This window comes from Symphalangus syndactylus, chromosome 17 (assembly GCF_028878055.3).
Source record: "Symphalangus syndactylus isolate Jambi chromosome 17, NHGRI_mSymSyn1-v2.1_pri, whole genome shotgun sequence".
NCBI lineage: Eukaryota > Metazoa > Chordata > Mammalia > Primates > Hylobatidae > Symphalangus > Symphalangus syndactylus.
This window is the reverse complement of record NC_072439.2, coordinates 41,154,272-41,165,456: the sequence shown is the minus strand read 5'-3', so window position 1 is coordinate 41,165,456 and position 11,185 is coordinate 41,154,272. Positions and strand designations below refer to the sequence as shown.

General features: G+C 35.9%; 1 long non-coding RNA gene across 1 annotated transcript; it reads left to right on the top strand.

The window, feature by feature from the left end:
• The first annotated feature begins 675 nt into the window (after nucleotides 1–675).
• On the top strand, nucleotides 676–8,368 carry LOC129466563 (uncharacterized). Its single transcript, XR_008652166.2, has 3 exons — nucleotides 676–989; nucleotides 4,281–4,403; nucleotides 7,276–8,368. It is a non-coding gene; the product is annotated as an uncharacterized lncRNA (long non-coding RNA).
• The last annotated feature ends 2,817 nt before the right edge of the window (nucleotides 8,369–11,185 follow it).

Below are 11,185 nucleotides of genomic sequence, written 5' to 3'. Positions count from 1 at the left end.
TTCTTCTTTGGTCTAAAGCTCTGTTTTCATGTATTGCATGACCTGACCTCTATGGATTTGGGGATACCAGAGATAACCTTGCACTGTGAGAGGATTTGACCTTGGTGTGTATAATGTTGAATGAGAGCTACAAATTTACAAGTGGCTGAATACAGTTTACAGGACATGGTCTTGGCTGTCTTTATTTCTTTTCTTGCCTAGGAAGTTATTTGTTTAAGGATCCTAATTCTAGTTCAGAGACGCATTCTAAAGGGTTTTCTTTATTGCTTTTTCTCCCAAAATAATCTCAATTCAGTTCGTCTGTGTGCATTTGCATGAGGAATTGAACTGTTGTTTTCATAGGTAAATGAGAGACAAAGTTTTCTCAGTTCTGAAAAGAAAAGTCCTCCCAGCTGAAAGGCACCCATGTGTGACGGGGGCCTTCGTGAGAGTGTCTGAGGGGTTGACCCCTATGACGTGCAATGGCCCTGCAGGAAAATCCCCAATAAAAATTAATTTTAAAAATGGCTCATCCAGGAAATACATATAAGGGCTGATCACCCGGCATTTTGAGCCCTCTCAGAAGTCTCAAAAGAGAGAGAAACTGAGACACATAAGGGGGTGGAAAAAATTCAGTGGTGACACACTATGGAGTCCTGCCTACAAGCAGCATGCATCAATCCACCACAGAAAAACCCCATGCCACAGCTCAGTTCCTCCTTTTAAGACCAAAAAAAAAAGCAGGAAACAGATAATCTAAGAATTAGGAGAAAACAAGGAGAATGACCCGCTTTCAAGCACTCTGTAGGTTTTATGGCACTTCTACTTGCCAGAGTAAAATGGAAGTAATACGGTCTTTGTGTACATTTACATTAATGAAAAAGTGCCCTGAGGTCAACCTGCAAACTATAGAGTTTCCAGGTTCCCTTTATCTCCATTTTCATTTCTGCCTGCTTTAAATCTGCTGTTACTTTTCTACTGAGATAAAAACAACTGTTTGGATCTAACAGGTATTCTTTTTTTAATTTTTTTATTTTTGCAAGCTGGCTAATGTGTATGTATCAAAAGGCTAGAGTACAGAGGTAAAAGCTATAGAATCTTTGTGTGTGTATGTGTATATGTATATGTGTATGTGTATATATTTGAGGGCCTTTATAATAGATTTCTATAATTTTATGTTTAATCGGCCATTAAATCCGTTTTAATTTTCCTCTAGCTCACCAGACTTTCTCTTCATACCTTATGACGTAAATTTTGTTATCTGATTAAAGGAGTTGTTTCCTTGAATATGCAAATTTAAGGCTATTTAGCTGACAATGGCCTAGGGTAAGGTTTTTTTAAAAAAGGAAAAAAAAAGAAGTCTTTATGAATCTATAAGATGTACTTCTACTGGCATGCCTAATACTTTTATATATTTATGTGTTGTGTATACAATGTTTCACTACTAAAAATATATAAAAGAGCTCTAATTAATTGGCTTAACAAAAAAAGCATTAAAATCAGATACTAAAAAAAAAAGACTAGTAAAATGCTTTTTCAAGTTCACATTACTTAAGTAAACTCTTTAATAAATAAGCTGGCTTTAAAATTATTGGTAAAATAATATTAGAAATGTCATAAGAATTTGACAGTATACATTTTTGTTAGCATTTATTAGTCAAGCAATTTTATACTTATCCCTGACAAGTATTCCAAGGTGTCAAAATTTGGCATAGAGGTTACAAAACTGTAAATCCAGGCCAAAACAGAATGATCTTTGCGTGTGTAATCTTTAATTAAATAATACACTGATATTGGTTTATTAAAAATAGCTACATATTGAATTTAATAAGATTATCGTAACTTCTAATCTTGTGGCTTTAGGTGATCTAGTCCACAGGCAGTAAAGTTTGTTATTGTCTGTTTTTAAAGCTAAACTATAAATTCCTCTCAAAGTTAGTTCAGTCTACACCAAGGAATGGACAAGGATAGCTTGAAGGTTAAAAGCAAGATGGAGTCAGCTAAGTCAAATTTTCTTCACTCTCTCAGTTATAATTTTGCAATGACAGAACCATAACTTAAATGATAACTCACAGTTTTCATAAACACTCTAGGTAAACATTTAAATAAAATAATTAGGTAAATGTAATAGGATAAATATTTGTACACAAACTTGTTAAAATTTAGAATCTAAAGTTAAATTAAATAATAGATATGTTATTATTTGGGTATTTTCCAACAAAAATATAATTGTAGGAAAACATTCTTTCAAAAAAAAAGGTGTGTCCTGTAAAAAAAAAGTGAGCAATTTTTGTCTAATTCAAAGCTTATTTAAAGGTCATGTGTAAAACAAGGTAAAAGTGGTCGGGCATGGTGGCTCATGCCTGCAATCCCAACACTTTGGGAGGCCGAGGCAGGCGGATCATGAGGTCAGGAGATCGAGACCATCCTGGCTAACACAGTGAAACCCCGTCTCTACTAAAAATACAAAAAAATTTAGCCAGGTGTGGTGGTGGGCACCTGTAGTCCCAGCTACCCGGGAGGCTGAGGCAGGAGAATGGCCTGAACCTGGGAGGCAGAGCTTGCAGTGAGCTGAGATCACGCCACTGCACTCCAGCCTGGGTGACAAAGTGAGACTCCGTCTCAAAAAAAACAAGGTAAAAGGAATCAGGAAATAAAAGAGACGTAAAGAAAGTTATAAAAATAAATAGGTTTTTCTTGCTAAGAAAGCTTAATGAGAAATAATTTCATATACAAAAGTATTCTGTACAGTAAATTTAGTCCTAGAGTAAAATGATTGCTTATTTAAGAAAGAGGGATGTTCAGGACAAACCAGACAGTTCAAGCATGTCATGAATGGTCTGTGTAAGTTACAGTAAGAGGATTTATTTTTTAGAAACCCCAAAGTTTTAAATTATCAAGTTGTCATATTATTATTAATATGGTTTGGTTTTCTTAGGAAAAAAACTGAAATTAATTTTTTTTTTAGTTAAGGTTATTACATCCATGTATCTCTCTGTATGCACTTTTAAAGTTCTTGTGAAATTGAGTTACAGGGCTTTGACTTCTGTGTCTAAAAAGAACATAAAGTCCTGCTAAATTTTAAACACTGATGGTAATTAAAGCCCCATCTTCAGGTCTGGTAGAAGATGCCAATCAAAATAAACTGCATTCCTGAAACACAGACAGACATTAAAGCTATTCAAGTCCTCAAGTCCCAGGGACTATTGGGGAAGAGGTGGGAGTGTGACATTGGAAGGGCCGATATTGAGAGATAAAGTAAGTTCAGTTTCTCTATAAATAAATAATGTCAAAGGCACACTGATGCAATACCAGCATATAGGCCCATTTCAGATTAACAAGGTTTTCTTGAAGCATTTACCACCTCCTGAATAAAAGTTATGAAAGGCTTATGGAAGTTATATCTTATGGTTAAGATTAAAATTTTACAGATTGTTTATAAAATTTGGGAAAATAAATCTAATTGGCTTCATGTTGTTTTTATTAGGGCTTATTGTTTGGAAAATTAAGTCTCCTCCCTCAAAGAATGAAGGTTTTTACCTTTTTTTTGAAATTCTTGAGTTATCACTTTGGTCAAATGAATGATTTATTGTACAATTACCTGTGACATCAAGTGTTTTAAACCTTTGATATTTGACAAGCTTTCCAAAATCAAATTATAACTTATGTATTTTTCTGACCTAACTGATCCTTTAAGACATTAGTTTCCCTAAAGTCCAAAAATGATATAATTTGGCTTATTTCATATACAAATTATACAGGAAACACTGTCAAATATGAAATGACATCTGTTTTTCTTTAGGCTGTATTTGTACAAATATGTTACTGCTATGTGTTCCAAAATCATGGGAAACTTCTATATTTCTGATATGACTAAGTATACATTATCAGTAATAATTATAATAGTGTACATTATCACTAATAATTATAATTATTATTTTAAATTATTGTGTGCCACAGAGGTAACAAATTTCCTTGTCAATTGTGTCTTTGACTATGACTGCCATAAAACTTTTTGTCATCCATGGACAATTGTTGTCTTGTTTTGCTCCTCCTTAGAATGTGCTTTTATAATCAGCTATAGAACTCTAACAGGTGTCCTTAAAAGCTGGTTTCTGATAACTTTGGAGATTGTGACATTACAATAGAGGAAAAAACTTTCATACTCTAATGGAGAGCTGAAATATTCATGAATATCAAGGAGAACAGGAGTAAACTGCATGAACTGAACTAATAGAAGACTAAAGTAATCTTTTTAACTTTTTGGTTAAAATATTGTTGATTCTTGTTTTGTTTTCCAGGGTCAAGAAAACTTTTAAGCTGTTTACAGCTTTTAATAATTGAGTAAGGTATACTCCTGTGAAGAAAATTTGGAGCATATTTGTTTCTCTCTACCTGATTTCTCCAAAATTTGGAAACTATTTGTGAGTATTCTTATGACAATATAGTTATTTGCATAAGTGTAATAAGAATCTCTTTCATTTATAACAGGACATAATTCAAGAAACTAGTTATTTTACCAAGGCTTTTACTGAAATGGTGTGCTTTCCTTTAAGGAATGAAACTTGACTTACGGAGCAAATAAAAGACCCTTGGAAAAACTGACCTCATACCTTTGTCTACATAGCCCCTGTATGTGTTTTCTGACCTGTGGCAAGTAAGGACTGTCACTTTCTAACAGGAGCCAGGAGCCCTAAGTTTATCTTGGAACCTGAGGAGGAGAGGATCGTTGAACTTATAGGTATTTAATGGCACAAATCCATGGCCTGGCTCAGCTTTAGAAAGTCTTATCTGGGACTCCTTTTATAGAACACAGTTCCATCACATCGAATTTAAAAGCCTATGTAAGGCCGTCTACAGTGGCTTACACCTGTAATCCCAGCATTTTAGGAGGCTGAGACAGGCGGATTACTTGAGGTCAGGAGTTTGAGACCAGCCTGGCCAACATAGTGAAACCCTGCCTCTACCAAAAATACAAAAATTAGCCAGGTGTGGTGGTATGCAACTATAATCCCAGCTACTCAGGAGGCTGAAGCATAAGAATAATTTGAACCCTGGAGGCGGAGGTTGCAGTGAGCCAGGATCACCCCTCTGCACTCCAGCCTCGGTAACAGAGTGGGACTCCATCTCAAATAAATAAATAAATAAATAAAAGCCTATGTAAAAAAATAATTATTCTTGCTGCACTGTATACAAATAATTATACCCAGTATAATAAAACAACCAGTCTTACCATGATTTGTCTTTAGTAAAAATGGGAAACTGGAGAGAGAAAAACTGTTTCAAAAACTATAGTACACCTGTTGTTAGATTCTAATCTTGCCTAATGTTTTTCCATTTTTATTATTTTCTACCATTTAGACCTAATTCTAATTTTTCTTGGCTACAACTTTTCAATATAGCATTTTTCATTTTTTTTCCCTGCTTCTTTCCCCCATTTTTCCTAATTTGCAGTCATTGAAAACTAAGCTGTGCTTCTGTAAAGCCCTGTGAACTGAAGCTACACAATTTAAACTTCAGAAGAAAATAACAGCAACCTATTTACATACATAAACCACTTTCATACCTACCTACTAATGTATGGACTTCAGAGTAATGTGGCCTATATCAATTTTCCAGGATTGTTCTTTTGTTTGTTGCTGTTTTTCTCCCTTCCTCTCTGTATTTTCTCTTCATAGAAGATAAGACTTCACAACCTTCTACAAATGACCTTTCCTAATAACTCAAGACCTACCTGTCTAGGAATAAACCATCCTAGCCATGAGAGATCAGACAAAACTTGGAACCAGAGGCTCTTTTTCTTCTAAAATGCTTTCTCCAAAAGATTTTTAGACAGAAAAAGGGGAAATGTGAAAGGAAAATATCTTGGGCCACCAAAAGCCATAAGCTACAGTGAAAATTCAAGCTGGGAACTGCTTAGGGTCAACCTGCTTCCCATTCTATTCAAAGTCATCCTTCTGCTCACTGAGATAAATGCATATCTGATTGCCTCCTTTGGAAAGGCTAATCAGAAACTCAAATGAATTAAACCATTTGTCGCTCACCAACCTGCGCCCTGAAGCCTGTCCCCCACTTTGAGTTGTCCCACCTTTGCTTCAAGTTGTCCCACCTTTCTGGACCAAATTACTGTTCATTTTACATATGTTGATTGATGTCTCATGTCTCCCTAAAATGTACAAAACAAAGCTGTGCTCTGACCATCTTGGGCACATGTTGTCAGGACTTCCTGAGGCTGTGTCACAGGTGTGTGTCCTCGACCTTGGCAAAATAAACTTTCTAAATTAACTGAGACCTGTTTCAGATCTTTGGGGTTCACATTACTGTGCAGTAACTGAGCGATCATTCTAATCTAATACCCTTTTTTAAAATTAGGAAATTGAGACCCAGAAAAGGGAGGTGACTTTCACAAAGATGCCCTGTTGATAATAGCAAAGCTGAGATTAGGCTTTTATGTCTCTATCCAACCATCTATCCCAACTCTATTTAGAGGCCTCATATGGCATCTGGCTGATAAGTGATGATTAATATATAATCCCTTTCAGTCTTGTTCCATTCATTCTCCAGATAATAGATGAAGTAACTTATTCTAAGGTGAAAAGAGTAGTAACTGTATATGCCTTACCACATCCATGGTGTTTGGATTTCTACTATCATTCCTGGAAAGGAAAAGTCCCAAATCAAAGAATCAAATGTCTACATCACTGCTGTCGGTTGTGGGAGATAATGAGAGCCAGGGACATTTTCCTGAACTTTCTAAAATTGTATGACCTAGATACCAACGAATTCTCCAATATCTGATCAGAAGTGACCCATCCATATATTTTTAATGATTAGTGATGACCTCAATAGTACATCAATTATCAAGTAGAAAATTGCCAACATGTTTTAACTAAAAGCATATCAAAGGATCTTTTGATACTTAAAATCACCTATAAGTGATCCTTTGCCTTCTCAACATAACTATTTTTTTAAAAAACACTAACATCTATGAAAAAAAAAACTTAATATCTTGATGTAACTTGGTTTCTCAGCTGAAAATTGTATCCTTAATTAAGGCTGCCTTGAGATTTAGGCCACTAGGTCATTGAAAAGGGTAAGCTTCATAACTAAAAATGAAGGAAGAGCCTGGAAATGCGGTCAACGATGTGCCTCAAGAGAAATAACCTATTTCTTAATTTTTTCTCAATTTCTGAGACTCTTCTTACTATTGGCAAAGCCACCGTAGCCCCAGAAGCAAAAGCTGTTGTTGCTCCGTCTTTCCTGGAATCAATGCTTGCCTTTAATTCCACTTTACAGATTCACCTCTAAGAATGCTCTCTGAACGTTCCTGGGATGGATGAAATGCGGGGAGTGAAGAAGATTTGTACTACTTCTAAAGCAGAGTTTACAATTCAAGCTCTAAAGAAGAAAAAATAAATAAACTTAAGTAAATATAAACACAAGTTGCGGCACATTCAATAATGAACTCTAACTTTGCATTTAAAGGGAGAAAGAACTGCAGATAAATGAGGTCAAAAATCCCTGGGGCTGATGGTAAAGAGAATCTTGACAGCATCTCACTTCATCAAACAGAGCTTAAGAAAGTTATCCATTACAGATAAGCTTCTTTACCTTGATGGCAGTCATATAGCCAAGCTTAATGAGCAAAATTTCAAGCAAATACACTTTTTTTCCAATAATGTAAAAATAAAACAAGAATGCCTACACTCACTGTTACTCATCATATATCTAAGCACACAATGTTAGAGGTGATTCCAAGGAATCATCTCTCATCTGTCCTCTCTACTGATATCATCCCAAAGTAGAGAAGATCCTTTATTTGTTTGTTTGTTTGTGTATTATTTTTTGAGACAAGATCTCATTCTGTCACCCAGGCTGGAGTGCAGTGGCGCAAACACAGACCACTGCAGCTTTGACCTCTCCTGGTTCAAGTGATCCTTCCACCTCAGCCTCTCGAGTAACTGGTATTACAGGTGAGTGCCACCAGGTCCGGCTAATTTTTGCCATGTTGCCCAGGCTGGTCTTGAACTCCTGGGCTCAAGTGATACACTCTCCTCGACCTCCCAAAATGTTGGGATTACAGGATCCTTTAAAATATCCTGGGGCTTTATCAATAACTCTGAAAAACTTTGTGAACTTTCTTGAACTGTGGACTTAAACATTCTTGTTTAATTTGGAGCTTATGAGTAAATATGTTAAAAAATAGTCCACCAGATAACTACCTTATGCCAGAAAACGTTAAAATCGTGAAGGGGAAGAAAATCATGTAATGTTACTATCTTTAACAGGAACAAAACGTAGTTAAGATTGCAACAGAATTTTCCATAAAATGCATACATGGTGTGATAAGCACTTATTAAGTGCTCAATAAATATTTGTTGAATGAATGATTAATGCTTTGCCTTATGGGAAGAAAGTGCCACTTAATGATAACAATATGCATGTTTGAAAGTAGAAAATTTTAGGAACTTGAAGAAACAACCAAATGTCAATATATGTTGAAATAGCACTATTAAACATGCAGTTGGTATGTTACCTCTTGCTTATGATAATTAATCCAATTAAATAAGGCACGGAACCTTCATGGAGAGGTCTTCAGATTTGGAGAACTTTGTTGTTAAGACTTTGAGATACAGCTAAAAGCAGCAGAACTAGTTTTCCTGCTCATTTGGCATAAAATAATAAGTTTTAATAGAATTTAATTGGCCTAAAGGGCTCTCCTCCAAAGGACCACCTACCCACCAACTTACAAATGAAGTTTCTTAGCATGAGGAGCAGGTGATGTAATGAGAAGAGCTCAGAGTTTGTATTCCAACACACTTAGGCACAAATCATGGCACTAACGTTTATAGTTGCAAGTGACCAAGGGCAAATAAATGTGTTTTCTTATCTGAAAAATTGAGACAATAATATGTACCTTTCAGAACTCTTGTGAGGATTAGTGATAATATATGTAAACTTCCTAATATATAAGTATTAAATAATAGCTATTATCAAAATTATAAAAAATAATTTTAAAATGAGAAAACATTTAAAAATAAGACAAAATTATGGAATAATCATTGGCTTAAAATAATAACACTCAAGACTACAATTCTTGATATAAAACATAATCTAGAATCTGAAAGAATCTTTTCTACTGATTATACTGTAAATGAAAAGAGTCAAACTCTGTAAAATATTGGATGAGATTTATTTTGAGCCAAATGCGAGTGACCGGTGGCCCATGACACAGCCCCAGAAGATCCTGAGAACACGAGCCCAAGGTAATTGGGCTACAGCTTGGTTTTATATGTTTTAGAGAGACATCTAAGATGTACATTGGTTTGGTCCAGAAAGGCAGGGCAATTGGAAGATGGTGTGGGGGACTTCCAGGTCATAGGTGGATTCAAAGATTTTCTGATTGGCAATGGGTTGGTTGAAAGAGTTATTATCTGAAGGCCTGGGATGAATAGAAATAAATGCCTGGGTTAAGATAAGGGGTTGTGGAAACCAAGGTTTTATCATGCAGTGAAGCCAGCAGACTTGAGAGCTCTTATCAGGCCTAAAAAGATGCCAGACTCTTAGTTAAGTCTCTCCTGGATGAGTGGAAAGACATGGAGAGGAAGGGAGAGTCTCTACAGAATGAAGACTTTCCTCACAAAAGACAGCTCTGCAAGACCATTTCCAGTTATGTCCAAGAAATATATTTTGGGGTAAAATACTTTCATTTCCTTTTGGGCCTGCTATCTGCCATGTGATGCTATACTTGATGTCTTATCGCTACAAAAAGTCTGCCTTGTCAGTTTTACGATCTCTGTTTTAATGTTAATGCTGGTCGGTTGTGCCTGGATTCCGAAGAGAGAGGGGTATAACGAGGCATGTCTCATCCTCCCCACTTCCCATCATGGCCTGAACTAGATTTTCAGGTTTACTTTGGAATGCCATTGGCCAAATGGCATTGGGGTTCCATCAGTTGGTTGTGGGGCTTAGAAATTTATTTTTGGTTTATAACACTGTTTTATCTTTTTCCATTTGTATTAAAAATTCAAGCTTACAAAAACATTGAAAGTAGTACAATGAATATCTGTATATCCTTCACCTAGATTCAGGAATTGATATTTTACCACATTTAGAGTCTCTCTCTCTCTCTCTCTCTCTGACTCTCTCTATATATACACATACACACATACATACACATACATGCATATATATATATTTACCTTTGGAAATAAGTTGAAAATATTACAATAACAACTCACTCCTAAATACTTCAGCATGCCTTTCCTAAGAACAAAGACATTCAATGAACTCAGTTATTTTAAGACACCAACCAGGAAAAATAAATGTAAACAAATTGTTAATTGTCATGCACTAAACTCATTTTCTTGAGTTGGAAATCTCTGCACTTTTCTTGCTACCAATCTGCAATTATGGGCTTGGTGGACCATGGACTGTAATAAAGGCCTACTGAAAGCTTATAAAGTAAAATGTTTTGTGCAATAAGTAGTTTGAAAATGACCTATTTTATATAAGTTAGAGTTTTATCATCAGCAATAGCATTCATGAAAATGTGCTTTACTACAGCAATATAATTTTGAAAAGACAGATGACTGTGAAGATGCATTCAAGACCTGAAGCCTGGCTTTCTAAACATCTTATGCACTGCTGAACTTCCCCTAGTCTTTGCTCTGTAGGGTCTCTACACTATACTGCTGTGCTGGAATAGCACCACCACACAATATCCCTTACCCCAGAGAACACCTTACAAAAAGGCGCTTTCATAAGGTTGTTTTTTCCCCTCTGCCTTATCTCTGTATTCAACCTTTTCTTCTACCTTCATTTTTATTTATTTTATTTTATTTTATTTTGGAGACAGGGTCTTGCTCTGTCTTCCAGGCTGGAGTGCATTAGCGCAATCATTGTTCACTGCAGCCTTGACTTTCCAAGCTCAAGCAATTCTCCCAGCTCAGCCTCTCAAGTAGCTGGGACTACAGGTGCACACCACCACACCTGGCTAATTGTTTTTATTTTTTGTAGAAACAAGGTCTCCCTGTTTCCCAGGCTCATCTTGAACTTCTAGGTCCAAGTGATCCTCCCACCTCAACCTCCCAAAGTGCTAGGATTACAGGCATGAGCCACTGCACCCAGTTTCTTCTACCTTTATTGATGCACATTTCAGTCAATGCTACCTGAGACAACTTTTAAACATGTAAACTCACTTTGA